This window comes from Mobula hypostoma, chromosome 3 (assembly GCF_963921235.1).
Source record: "Mobula hypostoma chromosome 3, sMobHyp1.1, whole genome shotgun sequence".
Classification (NCBI taxonomy): Eukaryota; Metazoa; Chordata; class Chondrichthyes; order Myliobatiformes; family Myliobatidae; genus Mobula; species Mobula hypostoma.
The window spans coordinates 183,516,052-183,531,145 of NC_086099.1; positions in this window are offsets into that span (position 1 = coordinate 183,516,052).

Sequence of the window (15,094 nt, forward strand, 5' to 3'; positions counted from 1 at the left end):
GATCATTACCAGAGAGTACAACTCTGCAACCCGAAGTTAATGTGTTTTTGCAGAATCTACCATTAGCCTGATTCAAAGGTTTACCAGCACTGCCAACTGCGCCCCACTCTCCTGCTTCTTGCAATGTGAATCTGTTTTCTGGGAGTTAGGTTTCTGGCATATTTCTTCTCTGTCTCATGTAGTGGCATTGCTTCCATTGGACAAAATCGGCCTGCTTTTGTCCTTTGAATGGATAAAGACTCCATCACAATATCACAGAGCTAGGGCCACGTCTTTCCTATTCTCCAAATATATCTAATTCCCTGCTCAATGCATCCACAACCAAATGAGATACCCCATCAGTTTGACATGTCTGCGAAACTATGCTTGCAGGCACACTATCTTATCCAGTTGCAACAGGATTCAAAACTTTGGGGGAAAGAGTAGGACTACAACCAGTTATAAAGACTGGAGTAGCACATATGCATGGAGCTATCAGCAGAAATCATTGAGCAGTCGGAAGCGGCAAACTTTGGGAGGCTTTGGGAGACAGACTGGCAGGTACGATGTTGTAGGCATCACTGAATCATGGGTGAAAGATTATAGCTTGGAGCTTAATGTCCAAGGATACACATTGTAGCGAGAGGATACACAGAAAACAGAGCGGGCGGTGTTGCTCTGTTGGTGAAAAATGAAATGAAATCAAATCATTAGAAAGAGGTGACATAGGGTCGGAAGGTGTTGCATCATTGTGGATAGAGCTAAGGAACAGGAAGGATAGAAAGACCCCAACAGGAGTTGTATACATGTGGCCTACAAATTACAATGCGAGATAGAAAATGCACGCCAAAAGGGCAATGTTACAATAGACGTGGGGGACTTCAGTATACAGATAGACTGGGAAAACCAGGTTGGTGCTGGATTCCAGAGGGAGAATTTCGAGAATGCCTATGAGATGGCTTTTTAGAGGAGCTCATGGTTGAGCCTACTAGCTGACCAGCTATTCTGGACTAGGTGTTGTGCAATGAACCAGAACTGATTAGAGAGCTTAAGGTAAAAGAACCCTTAGGGGAAAGTGATCATAATATGATTGAATTCAGCCTGAAATTTGAGAAGGAGAAGCTGAAGTCAGATGTATCATTATTACAGAGGAGTAAAGGGAATTACAGAGACATGAGAAAGGAGTTGGTCAGAGTTGATTAGAAAAGAACACAGAGCAGCAATGGCTGGAATTTCTGGAAGCAATTCGGAAGGCACAAGATATATACATCCCAAAGAGGAAGAAGTATTCTAAAGGAAAAATGATACAACCATGGCTACAAGAAAAGTTAAAGCACGTGTGAAGTTACCATAACTAAAGTGAAGGTTCTTGGGAAACTGAAAGGTCTGAAGGATGATATCACCTCGACCAGATGGTGTACGCCCCAGGGTTCTGAAAGAGGTGGCTGAAGAGATTGTGGAGGCATTTGTTATAATCTGTCAAGAATCAATGGATTCTAGCGTGGTTCTGGAGGACTGCAAAATTGCAAATGTCAAGAAGGGAGAGAGACAGAAGAAAGGAAATTATAGGCCAGTTACTCTGATCCCTGTGGTTAAGAAGATGTTGGAGTCAATTGTTAAGAATGTTGTTTTGGGGTACTTGAAGGCACATGATAAAATAGGTCATAGTAGGCATAGTTTCCTTAAGGGAAAATCTTGCCTGACAAATCAGTTGAAATTCTTTGAAGAAATAACAAGCAGCATAGATAAAGGGGAATCGGTGGATGTTGTGTACTTGGATTTTCAGAAGGCCTTTGACAAGGTGCCACACATGAAGCTGCTTAACAAGTTACCTCATGGTATTACAGGAAAGATTCTAGCATGGATAGAGCAGTGGCTGATTGGCAGGAGGCAAAGACTGGGAATAAAGGGAGCCTTTTCTGGTTGGCTGAGGGTGACTTGCGGTGTTCCACAGGTATCAGAATTGGGACCGCTCCTTTTAACGTTATATGTCAACAATTTGCATGATGGAATTGATGGGTTTGTTGCAAAATTTGTAGACAATATGAAGAGAGGTGGAGGGGCAGGTAGTTTTGAAGAAGTAGAGAGACTGCAGAAGGACTCAGACAGATTAGGAGAATGGGCAAAGAAATGGCAGATGGAATACAGTGTCAGGAGTGTATGGTCATGCACTTTGGTAGAAGAAATGAAAGGGTTGACTATTTTCTAAATGGAGAGAAATTACAAAAAACTGAGCTACGAAGGTACTTGGGAGTCCTTGTTTTGTGCAGGATTCCCTAAAGGTTAATTTACGGGTTGAGTCTGTAAATGGAAGTCTGTGGTAGGAAGGCAAATGGAATGTTAGCATTCATTTCAAGAGTTGAATATAAAAGCAAGGATTTAATATTGAAACTTTATAAAGCACTAGTGAGGCTTCACTTGGAGTATTGTGACCAGTTTTGGACTCCTTATCTTATAAAGGATGTGCTGAAACTGGAGAGGGTTCAAAGGATGTTCATGAAAATGATTCCAGAATTAAATGGCTTGTCATATGAAGAGTGGTTGATTGCTCTAGGCCATTCAGAAAAAATGAGGGGTGACCTCATTGAAACCTATTGAATGGTGAAATCCCTCAATACAGTGGATGTGGAGAGGATGTTTCCTATGGTGGGAGAGTCTAAGACCAGAGGACACAGCCTCAGAATAGCAGAGTGTCCTTTCAGAACAGAGATGAGGAGGAATTTCTTTAGCTGGAAACTGGTGAATCTGTGGAATTCGCTGCCACAGACAGCTGTGGAGGACAAGTCTTTATGGATATTTAAGACAGAGGTTGAGAGCTTCTTGATTGGTCAGTGCATGAACAGAAGGCAGAAAATTGGGGCTGAGAGCAAATTTGGATCAGCCACGATGAAATGGCAGAGCAGACTTGATGGACCAAAAGGCCTAATTCCGCTCCTTTATCTTATAATCTTATTATGGTCTTTCTAATCTGCAACCAGCATCGTTGATGTCAATTTGTGTATTATCTTTTCAAAAAAAAGTATTAAAAATACCTCAGATGAGTGTTTCTGTGGCATTTTTCTTTCCCTTGTATCCTGCATGTGTTGAGCAATTGTACACAAAATATCAGTTGCTGCCTGATGAAGTATGTACTGCTATAACCTGAATTTTCTCTTTATGAAGCTACTTAACCTGCTGTGTAATACCAATTCTTTTTGTTCTTATTCTAGGTTTCCTGCATTTACAGTTTTTTTTTCTAATTTAATGTCCATATATTGGATCTTCCATCAACTGCTTGATATTATTTATTCTTTGATCAAACCCACTCCAAACATAAGATTGTTTTTTATTCCAGTTATTGGATTATCTTTCAACAGCAACTCACGATTGAGCTTTCAGCACTGCAGAAAAATGAAGACTTGCAAAGCCGCCTAAAATGCAATTCAGGCACTAAATAATAACGTAGCTTCTTGCAGACGACTCATTCCAGGAAGGTACATCTTCGATAGATTTTTTAAAAAGCTAAAGGTGCAATTCAAGTCAACTAAGAATACATTTTAAGTTTTCCAGATGAATCGAAATGGTAACCGAATACATGAACTGGAAGCTCAGGCGAACTTAAACTATTGTATTTGAATCCTAATGATCCCTGTGCTGAAAGCATGGGGTAAAAAAATACCAATAAAGGATACTAATAATAATGTTAATCATGGATGCCAACACAAACCAAAAGAAGAGGCAAATGAATGACTAAGTCTACAGAAATAAATTTAGCTTAAATTATTATTTTAAATTGACTGAAGTTTTTTTTAGATTATGATTATGAGGACACACAGTCCTCTTTTATTGTCATTTAGTAATGCATGCATTAAGAAATGATGCAATGTTTTTCCAGAATGATATCACAGAAACACATGACAAACCGACTTAAAAACTGACAAAAACCACATAATTATAACACATACAAATGTTTGTAGTTACAACAGTGCAAAGCAATACTGTAATTTGATAAGAACAGACCATGGGCACGGTAAAGGACTCAGAGAATGCCGCTCAAAGGAGAGACCCCGGTGTAAGAAGTTTTTATGTGCAGACAAGTGGTTCCAAGGAGGAAGTGCTAATACTCCTGAGTTAGCCAGATGATTCGAAATGGTCATTGAGGGAAGTTTGGACTGTGGTTGGTGTCCTTCACACACAGTACATGGGTTCAGCGTATGAGTAATCAAAGAGAATTACCCGACTACTCCAGAAATAAGCTCCAATGTTTATGTGCACATTTGGACTGGTTTAACCCTAATGGGCCCTTTTATTTTTTCTTTTTCTGTAAACTGTTTGTTCAAGTTGAGATATTAATAAATATATTTCCTTGGAAGTTTTATGTTGGTGTACAATCTGCTATTTTTCGGGCAAACGATAACTTTGCATGGGGCAGTATGTACACAGCGTTTGCTACAATTCACGTTCCTCCCCAGAACATTCCAACTTTCCTATTTGGTTGAACCCAAATCACATTGACCCTGGACATGTGTTGCTTATAGAAGATGGCTTTCTCACCTCTGAGTCACGAGGCTGTGAGCAAAGTTAGCTAATGAGCCAAGTCTGCAAACAAGCCCTGGTGAGAAGGTTACATTTAATTTATTATATATATATAAAACATTTAATTTATTTTATTTTTATTTATATATATATAATGGTAATTTATAGTTTTTTATATATTGCAATGTATTGCTGCCAACAAAACAGCAGATTTCATGACAAATGTCAGTGATCCTAAATCTGAGTCTTACTCTGCTTCTTATTCTAATTCTGATTCAGTCAACTACATCTCCCATCACTTGCTAATGATTAATGATTGCTTAATTGCACAGTAAGTAACTGGACTGGATTTGCTTTTTATGAACAGTACTTACCCGGGCATTTTTCTTCATTTTCATTTGCCAGTGTTTGGGGCAGCTGTTCTTGACCATTCAATTCCACATTTGGGATGTTATCTGTTCCCTTAACCACACTGTGTCGAATGCTCTCAGCTGGGGGTTTTTGTATCATTTGGACTGAATACAATTGTTGAGACAAAATATCCACTCAGCACTTCTGATCTGATACACAGTAACTGCGAGTATCTCAGCATTATCTTCAGCTCTCATGTTCTTCCCTGTACCATCACTGAGATTCAGCATGCCCTTGGGCCTCCACTTCTCCTCAACTTGTTCAACTGTCCAGTAACATTTCTGATTAAATGTGGCAGGACTGCAAAGCTTTGATCTGAATTGTCTGTTGTTTGATCACTTAATGGAATTGATGGCTTTGTGGCAAAGTTTGCGAACGATATGAAGATAGGTGAAGGGTTAGGTAGTGCTGAGGAAGCAATGCGATTGCAACAAGACTTAGACAAATTGGAAGAATGGGTAAAAAAGTGGCAGATGAAATACAGTGTTGGGAAATGTATGATAATGCATTTTAGTAAAAGGAACAATAGAGCGGACTATAATCTGAATGGGGAGAAGGTTCAACCATCAGATGTGCAGAGGGACTTAGGAATCCCTGTGCAAAACTCCTAAAAGGTTAATTTACAAGTTGAGTCTGTGGTAAAGAGACCAAACGCAATATTGGCATTTATTTCAAGAAGAATAGAATAAAAAAGCAAAGAGATATGCCGAGCCTTTATAAGACATTAGTCAGGCTGCATTTGGAGTATTGTCAACAGTTTTGGGCCCCTTATCTCAGAAAGAATGTGTTGTCATTAGAGAGAATCCAGAGGAGGTTCACAAGGATGATTCTGGAAATGAAGGGGTTAACATACAAGGAGCGTTCAACAGCTTTGGGCCTGTACTCAAAGGAACTTAGAAGATTGCCGGGGGTGGGGGGGGATCTTATTGAAACCTACCAAATGTTGAAAGGACTAGTTAGGGTGGATGTGGAGAGGATGCTTCCTGTGCTGGGGCAACACTCAGAAACTGAGTAGGTTCTGCCGGGTCTGCAATGGGACCTGAGACCCAAGTAGAGCCAGCCACATTTCCTAATCAAAAAAAATGGACTCTATGCTAAATCCAGCATAACAGCCGAATACTTCTATGCAAATTAAGCCAGGTCAGTTAAGATTTTCTATGCCCAGAACTAATTCATTGTAGTTGGGTAAGGCTATAAGAACAATGGAACGTGTAAATCAGATATGATCTCGTGGAATGCTGAAGCAAACACAAATGATTGAATGGCCGCTAAAATAGCTCACACTACTTTCTTGTCAACTTGACATCTAGCAGTTTCACAACTAATTCTCAAATTTCAAGAAAGCAGTTCATTACTTTGCTGAGACCTCAGATAGCCAGGATGCACAATTGCTCCTCACTCCCTATCATCTGAAAGCAGGTGCCTACGGTTAGGTGCTAAGCCCATTGCTGTGCACTCTGCTCACACATGACTGCACATCCAAGCATCCGAGAAATCACATAGCCAAGTTCCCTGATGGCAGCGCAGTAGGGGGTCTCATCACCAACAATAATGAGATGGTCTACAGAGAGGAGGTGGAACAGCTCGAGGCCTGGTGTCAGGCAAATAACCTCTTCCTCAATGTCAACAAGATAAAGGAGATGGTTATCAACTTCAGGAGAACTTGCAACACTCGTACCCCTCTTTACATCAGCAGCACAGCAGGGGAAACTGAGAGCCACTTCAAACTTCCGGAAGTGCACATTTTGCAAAAACCTGTCATGGTCCCAGAACATATCATACACCATCAGGAAAGCTCATAAATACCTCTCCTTTCTGAGGAGGTGATAGATGTGCAGTAGCTGCATCACTGCATGGCATGGAAACTACACTGTGGCAGACCGTAAGGCTCTACAATGGGAAGTCAAAGCTGCCCAAAGCATCACCGGCACCAGCCTAACCACCATCAAGGACATATATACAGAAAGGTGCTAGAAAATAGCCAGTAACATCATGAAGGATCCAACCTACCCTGTTTATCCCACTTCCATTAGGGAGGAGGCTATGTGCCATCCGCACCAGGACCACCAGACTCAAAAACAGTTTTTTTCCGCTGGAAGTAAAGCTGATCAACACCTCCAGCACTAACCTAACCCTCTGCACCCCAACCACCACTACATTATGATTTCCTGTCAATCACCTTACGTACAGACACTACTGTGCCTAGCGTCACTTTATGGACATACAGTCAATCTATGTATATAAGCTATCTTATGTGTTTATATTTATTGCATTTGTAATTATTCTTCTGTTCTTTGACTTATTGTGGTTTTTTTGTGCTGCGTCAGAGCTGGGATAACAATTATTTCATCCCCCTTTACACTTGTGTACTGGAAGTGACATTAAACAATCTTGAATTTAATCAAACTAATTAGTACATAGTTGTCAACATCTATTTTGTCATATTTTTCAATCCACCAAATTTTAGATCTAATAGCTCTTTACCAATGTCCATAGGCTTTCCAGCGGCTTTCGATGAGCTACTGCATTGAAGACTTATCGATAGATAAGGATGCATTGAGTTGGCAGTTAATATATTTACATTGGTTAACCAGTAGAAACCAATAGAGTTGGGATAAATGATTGTTTCTCTGGTTGTCAGTCAGTGGTAAGAGGAGAGCCGCAGGGCTGGTGCTGAACCCACAATGACACATAAAGTATATGAACAATTTTGAAGAGGGGACTGAGTTTAGGGTACCTACGTTGCTGATGATGTTAAATTGAGCAGAAAAGTAAATTGCACAGTGGATGAGGGTCTGCAGATAGCTATAGGTAGGTTAAACGTGGGCACGGGACCAGGAATTGGTGTACAATGTTGGTAAATACGACAGCATCCAATTTGGAAGGAAAAATAGAAGATTAGATTAGATTCAACTTTATTGTCATTGTGCTGAGTACAGATACAAAGCCAATGAAATGCAATTAGCATCTAACCAGAAATGCAAAGAGTAGTGTTATTTACAAAATAACTGCGAATAAAAAGTAAGTGCTACAGCACACAAATATAAAAGTACTGAGACAGTACAATATGGGTGCAATACTGCTTAGCGCATGATGTGAGGTTCAGCAGGGTCACAGCCTCAGGGAAGAAGCTCTTCCTGTGCCTGCTCGTGCGGGAGCGGAGGCTCCTGTAGCGCCTATCTGATGGGAGGAGAGAGTAAAACCTCCATGGTTAGGGTGAGATGCATCCTTGATAATGCTTTTCGCCCTGCCCAGGCAGCGTTTATGGTAGATGTTCTCAATGGTGGGCAATTGGGTGCCGATAATCCGCTGGGCAGTTTTCACCACAGACTGGAGTGTTTTGCGGTCTGATACGGGACAATTGCCATACCACACTGAGATGCAGTTGGTGAGTATGCTCTCAATGGTACAGCAGTAAAAGTCCGTCAGTATCCTGGGACAGAGGTGAGCTTTCTTGACGCTCCACAGGAAATAAAGGCACTGTTGCGCCTTTTTGATCAGGATGGAGGAGTTCAGAGACCAGGTGAGATCCTCGGAAATGTGGACACCAAGGAAATTGAAGCTTGATATACGCTCCACTACAGCTCCGTTGATGTAGATGGGGACGTAAGTGTGGCTCCTAGCATGCCTGAGGTCCACAATGATCTCCTTGGTCTTCTGGGTGTTAAGGGCCAGGTTGTTGTCGGCACACCACGCGGTCAGGTGCTGGACCTCATCCCTGTAGGCCGTCTCATCATCCCCTTTGAGCAGGCCAACCTGATAGAAGATTAGATTATTATTTAGATGGTGAAAGACTGCAGCATGTTGTTTGCAGAGGGATTTGGGAGTTTTTGTACATGAATCACAGAAGGTTGGTTTGCAGGTGCAACAGATTATCAAGCAGTCAATGGAATGTTGGCCTTCATTGCTAGAGGGGTTGAACTTACGGATGGGAAGGATATGCTGGAAATGTACAGGATAAAGATGAGGCCATACCCCGAGTACTGTGTGCTCTTCTGACCTCCTTAAGGGAAGATACACTGGCTTTGAAGCCAGTGCAGAGGAGACTCACTGGGAAAGGTGTTTCCACTGGTAAGTGAGACTTAGAATTAGGGAACATAGTTTCAAGATTTAGGAGAGTAGATTTAGGACAAGGAGAAATTGCTTTTCCTGGATAGTAGCAAATCTGTGGAATTATCTGCCCAGGGAAGCAGTAGAGACTTCCTCATTAAAATAAGACACTGTTAGATAGACTTTTACATTGTAGGACATTAAGGCAGGTTGGTGAAGCTGAGTCCATGAGCAGATCAGCCATTGATCTGAATAAATGACAGAACAAATTTGATGGGCCAGATGGCCTATTCCTGCTCCTATTTCTTATGTTCTTATGTTGCAGCTACCAAATTCTGATCCCACCTACAAATCCTGGGTGGTTCAACTCAGCAGCTGGCAACTGCCAACGATAATTAAAAATACCTTTAATGGGTAGAAAACTCAAAGAATTTAGGAGACATTTATTGATGCACGGCATTTTTTTCTCTATTTAAGTCAGTTTCACATTGAAGTAAGCATTGAACATTCTACACTTAAGGGCAACAGACAATGGCTCTGTTTCTACCTGTGGGAATAGCTCAGAACTGCCAAAGGAAGAGCAACAGCAGGGCAAAGGAGACAACGGATCTGCAGCTACACAGAGAGTAAATATATGGAGGACAGCAGGCCAGAATCACTATGTTTAAAAAATCTAGGAATTCATAAATGTGCTTTTCGACAAGCAGACTGTGAAAGTTGCACACCATCTTGGTCAATGTCTCCCATCCACTACATAATGTACTGGGTGGGCACAGGAGTACATTCAGCCAGAGACTCGTTCCTCCAAGATGCAGCACAGAGCGTCATAGGAAGCCATTCCTGCCTGTGGCCATCAAACTTTACAACTCCTCCCTTGGAGGGTCAGACACCCTGTGCCGATAGGCTGGTCCTGGACTTATTTCATACATTTACTGGCATAATTTACATATTACTATTTAACTATTTATGGTTCTATTACTATTTATTATTTATGGTGCAACTGTAACGAAAACCAATTTCCCCCGGGATCAATAAAGCATGACTATGACTATGACCATGACTATGAAAACTTTGAGGAAATAATTGGTTAGAAAGTATGCTCTGGAATGGCAGTATATGGTTAGTCCTGCCATCTTGATCTCGTTTTTATAAGCAGAGTGCAATTCATGTTCCCATTTTTCCATTGAAATTCCAGGCAACTTTAACCATGCTAACTTTCCTTTCATCATCTATACACAGGGAAAGGTTTCTTGTGAAGATGGCCATCATTGAAGCCAGGTAGTTCAAATAAAAGCCAAAAACACCAGCACAGAAGCCAGAAATTTAACTCACCACACCTACGCCAACAGTCAGTTAGTCCTGACGAAGGGTCTCGGCCTGAAACGTCGACTGAACCTCTTCCTAGAGATGCTGCTTGGCCTGCTGCGTTCACCAGAAACTTTGATGTATGTTACTCATCTCTACTTGTCCCATTTATCATTACTCGGTTCCTAGCCTACCATATCCTGATGACTTCTAAAAACAGAGGTGGTCATTTCATCTAAATATTAATGAAATTCATTCAAAAAGTTTGAAAATCTTGCCAGAAGCCACATCAAGCACACTCACACCAAATATCTAATGACATACGGAGTGATGTGTTGGAGAAGAGAAGAGGAGTTTGCTATGTGCTAGAGTCCAAGAAGCCAGCGGCAGTGAAAAGAAGCCACTTTCAAAGGAGGCAGTAAGTGTGAAGCTATAAAAATATGGAGGTTGTACCTCAAAGGTCTAGTAAGCATCCGCAGCCAAGGTCAGAAACCTCAAAGCCAAAATCTCAACAACTGCATCACACATCCCACAACCTGCTCAATAAACTAACCTCCATTATCTATCCACTGATAATCTCTAACAATCATGACTCTTAACTAAATGTCATGCAAATCCTTCACCAAGCACCTCACATACTTAGAATTGACGCAGTGCCTCAATCAGAAGCTTCAACAATTCCCTTACCCCTGGAGATATTCTTCACCCTGCTGTGTTCCTGCAGTAGTTTGTTTTATTTTAATATATAGCAGCTGATTTCCTGATCCAAGATGTTGGTAGAGATTTTAAACTTCTCCAGCCCAATTACTCCCAGTAGTCATAGCTTCCCAATCCAAAAATGGCCAATTTGTTCTTACTCTTTGTTTTCTGTCCTTTAATCAAGTGTTTGACAAACTCTGGTATTTTTCCTTCTACTGATCTCAAAATAATTAGCATGCAGTTCTCAGTCTTTTTTCACCCTCCCTTCTTAAATAGTAGACCCACATTTGATAACTTCCAATCTGTAGAAACTGTTTTAGCGTCCACAGAACTTTAGGGCTTGGTGATCAGTGTAGCTTCTATCAATGAACACACTGCCAGCGGACCCACTGTCTCCACGGACACCTCTTCCAAACCCATGATGCAGATCATCATGAACTGGGGATTCATCAGCTTTTGGTTCTCCAAGACCTTTTTTAAAAAAATGCTATCTTTTTTTTAGTTTCTTGTTCTTTCTACACCTCCACTAATTGTGAGATAAATTATTTTGTCTTATTTCATACATACAATTGTTGAATTCTTCTGCCACTTTCATATTCCCAATATAATTTCATTTGTCTCAGTCATAAGGAACTAATATTAACTTCCACTGAACTTCTTTCTATCCATCTACAGAAGATTTTGCAATGTGCTTTTAAGAGCAGGCTGTAAGTACCTTAAACACTAACAGTAAGATTGTAAGAGTTTGGTACAGATAACAAAATATCAAACGGCTTCATTCTGTGGTTCCTCAAGGGCAGTGAATGACAGGTAATGTAATTTTAATGTTTTTATTTGAGCTGACTAAAATTCAGCAGATCTGCCGTCCTTACCAAAAAAAACAAATCAAGCACTTTAAGTTGTGCATTTTACAGCAAAAATGTCCAGCAGGAATTTGGAAAATCGGTAAGGAGTTTTTAATCTTCTTTGAATGTGATTTCAATTTGAAACTGAACATGTCAGTACATTGAAATCTAATCCACACCTGTACCCTTTTCATGTGCTATCAGTGGAGCAGAGGATTTCATAGGTAATACTGGGCATGTTTTCTCCAGTGACTGAAAGTAGTAGACAGCCGGGGGTAAATGGGCAATCATCATGATTAACATGGAAGTAAGGTAAAAGCATGACGTGCAAGGAATGAGATCACTTTTCACCATCAAAATGTCTCCCACGCTGCATCAGTCAGCACCAGCTCTCATGGTCAGCATTATGCTAAATAACTCACTGGTCCTCCCATCACTGACCACAGATCTTTAATAAAAGATTACAGTGAGCTACAAGCAGCAATCACTGGCCCTGGATCAGCTTACTGCTTACAGTGGCTTGGGGTTCACCAGCAGCACAGGAGTCAATTGGGCTACTTCATCACTTGGTAGGAGTTGCCCTAGAGATATTAGAGAAGGTCACATTCCCCTCCCCCACATTTCTGCCTGCCTTCACAGGGGCCTTTCCTCTTTTTACATGCGGCTATCAAGGCGGATTTCTGGAAGCATTACTTCACTTTCCAGCAATCAACATGGCAATGATGCTGCTCCTGCTAGATCTACAGGCAGCCCCTGATAGGATCCACATATGTTCCAAGTTAACAGATGAGTTATTGTGCAAAATACCAGGGCTCTACTTCTGACATATCCTTACCCAAGTTCATATGTTTTCTCAGGAGCTCGGTGAGTACATCATCATCATATGCAGATCGTGTTTAGCACACATAGAGAGTGAACTCCTATTTCTAGGCAGAGGCGTCTCAAAGCTGCCTATTCCAATAACTCCGTGATAACCAAGGTCTCATTTTAGAAGATCTTAGATACCAGCAGAAAAGGGCAGCATGTTAAACTGGTGCTTTGTAAGTTCTGCCCTATTTAGTATGACATACTTAATGGAATACAGTGTTGGGAAATGTACGATAATGCATTTTGGTAAAAGGAACAGTAGTGTGGACTATTATCTAAATGGGGAGAAGGTTCAAACATCAGAGGTGTAAAGTGACTTAGGCGTCCTCGTGCAAATCTCCCTAAAGGTCAATTTACAGGTTGAGTCTGTGGTAAAGAAGGTAAATGCAATGTTGGCATTTATTGCAGGGGGAATAGAATATAAAAGCAAAGAGATAATGTCAAGGTTTTATAAGACACTAGTCAGGCCACACTTGGAGTATAGTCACAAACAAGAGAAAATTTGCAGATGCTGAAAATCCGAGCAGCACACACAAAATGCTGGCCTTCTGTCTCTTTTACCAATTTACTTCCCAGCCCTTTACTTCATCATCTCTCCCTTCAGGTTTCACCTATCACCTTGTGTTTCTCCCTTCCCTCGTAAGGCCAGTGATGTTGTGGGGATGGAATCGTAAGGCCAGTGATGTTGTGGGGATGGAATCGTAAGGCCAGTGATGTTGTGGGGATGGAACTGGACTCTCTGACGGTGGTGTCTGAAAAGAGGATGCTGTCTAAGTTGCATGCCATCTTGGACAATGTCTCCCATCCAACACATAATGTACTGGGTGGGCACAGGAGTACATTCAGCCAGAGACTCATTCCACCGAGATGCAACACAGAGCGTCACAGGAAGTCATTCCTGCCTGTGGCCATCAAACTTTACAACTCCTCCCTTGGAGGGTCAGACATCCTGAACCAATAGGCTGGTCCTGGACTTATTTCATAATTTACTGGCATAATTTACATATTACTATTTAACTGTTTATGGTTCTATGACTATTTATTATTTGTGGTGCAACTGTAACGAAAACGAAAACCAATTTCCCTCTGGGATCAATAAAGTATGACTATGACTATGACTCCCCCCACCTACTCCGCAGTTTTTTTCTCCAGTCCTGCCGAAGGGCTTTGGCCCAAAATGTCGACTGCATTCTCTTCCTAGATGTTGCCTGGCCTACTGAATTCCTCCAGCATTTTGTGCTTGGAGTATTGTCAACAGTTTTGGGCCCCATAGCTCAGAAAGGATGTGTTGTCATTGAAGAGAGTCCAGTGGACGTACTCAAGGATGATTCCAGGAATGAAGGGGTTAACATAAGAGGAGCATTTGGCAGGTTTGGGCCTGTACTCACTGGAATTCAGAAGAATGCGGGGGATTTAATTGAAACTTACCGAATGTTGAAAGGACTAGATAGGGTGGATATGGAGAAGATGTTTCCTGCGGTGGAGGTGTCCAGAACTAAAGGGCACAGCCTCAGAATCAAGGGGTGACCTTTCAGAATGGAGGTGAAGAGGAGTATTTTAGCCAGAGAGTGGTGAATCTGTGGAATGCTCTGTCACAGACTGCAGTGAAGGTCAAGTTTAAGGCAGAAGTTGATGGTTTCCTGGTCGGTCAGGGCATCAAAGGATGTGGCGAGAAGGCAGTTGTATGGGGTTGAGTGGGATTCAGGATTAGCCATGATGGAATGATGGAGCAGACTTGATGGGCTGAATGGACTAATTCTGCTCCTATGTCTTATGGTGTCTTATACTCTGGTAGCAACCGTTCAATGGGCATAGTGCCCTGGTTCTCCTGGCCAGTAGAAAGTGCCTTGGATGGGAAAAGGCATGCAAAGGCCTTGCCTCCTTGATTGGACTGCTGAGTCTTTTAAAGGCAGAGGGGGCAGAGTATGCTTCATGACCAACTCCTCCTGTACAAATATAGCAGTGTTGTCCCAGTCCTGTTCACCAGGCCTGGAACACCTCGTGATCAAGTGCCGTCCATTTTATCCGCCATGGGAGATCTCAGCTATCATCTTGGTAGCGGTGTACATCCCACCTCAGGCTAGTGTAAAACAGGCTCTAGACAAACTGAACAATGTGATCAACAGGCATGAAACAGCACATCCTGATGCTTTCTCCATCTTTCAGGGGGATTTTAACTGGAACAGCCTGAAAAAGTTGCTGAATATTATTACAAACAAATCACGTGTAGTACCAGAGGAACCAACACACTGGGCCACTGTTACACCACCATCAAGAATGCTTACTGTGTTATCCCACGACCACACTTTGGAAAGTCTGCTGCACTTCTACTCCCTGAAAATGGGCAGAGATGAAGACTGCAGAACCTGTAGTGAAGACAAACAAGGTTGGACGAGGGAACATTTACAGGATTGCTTTGAATC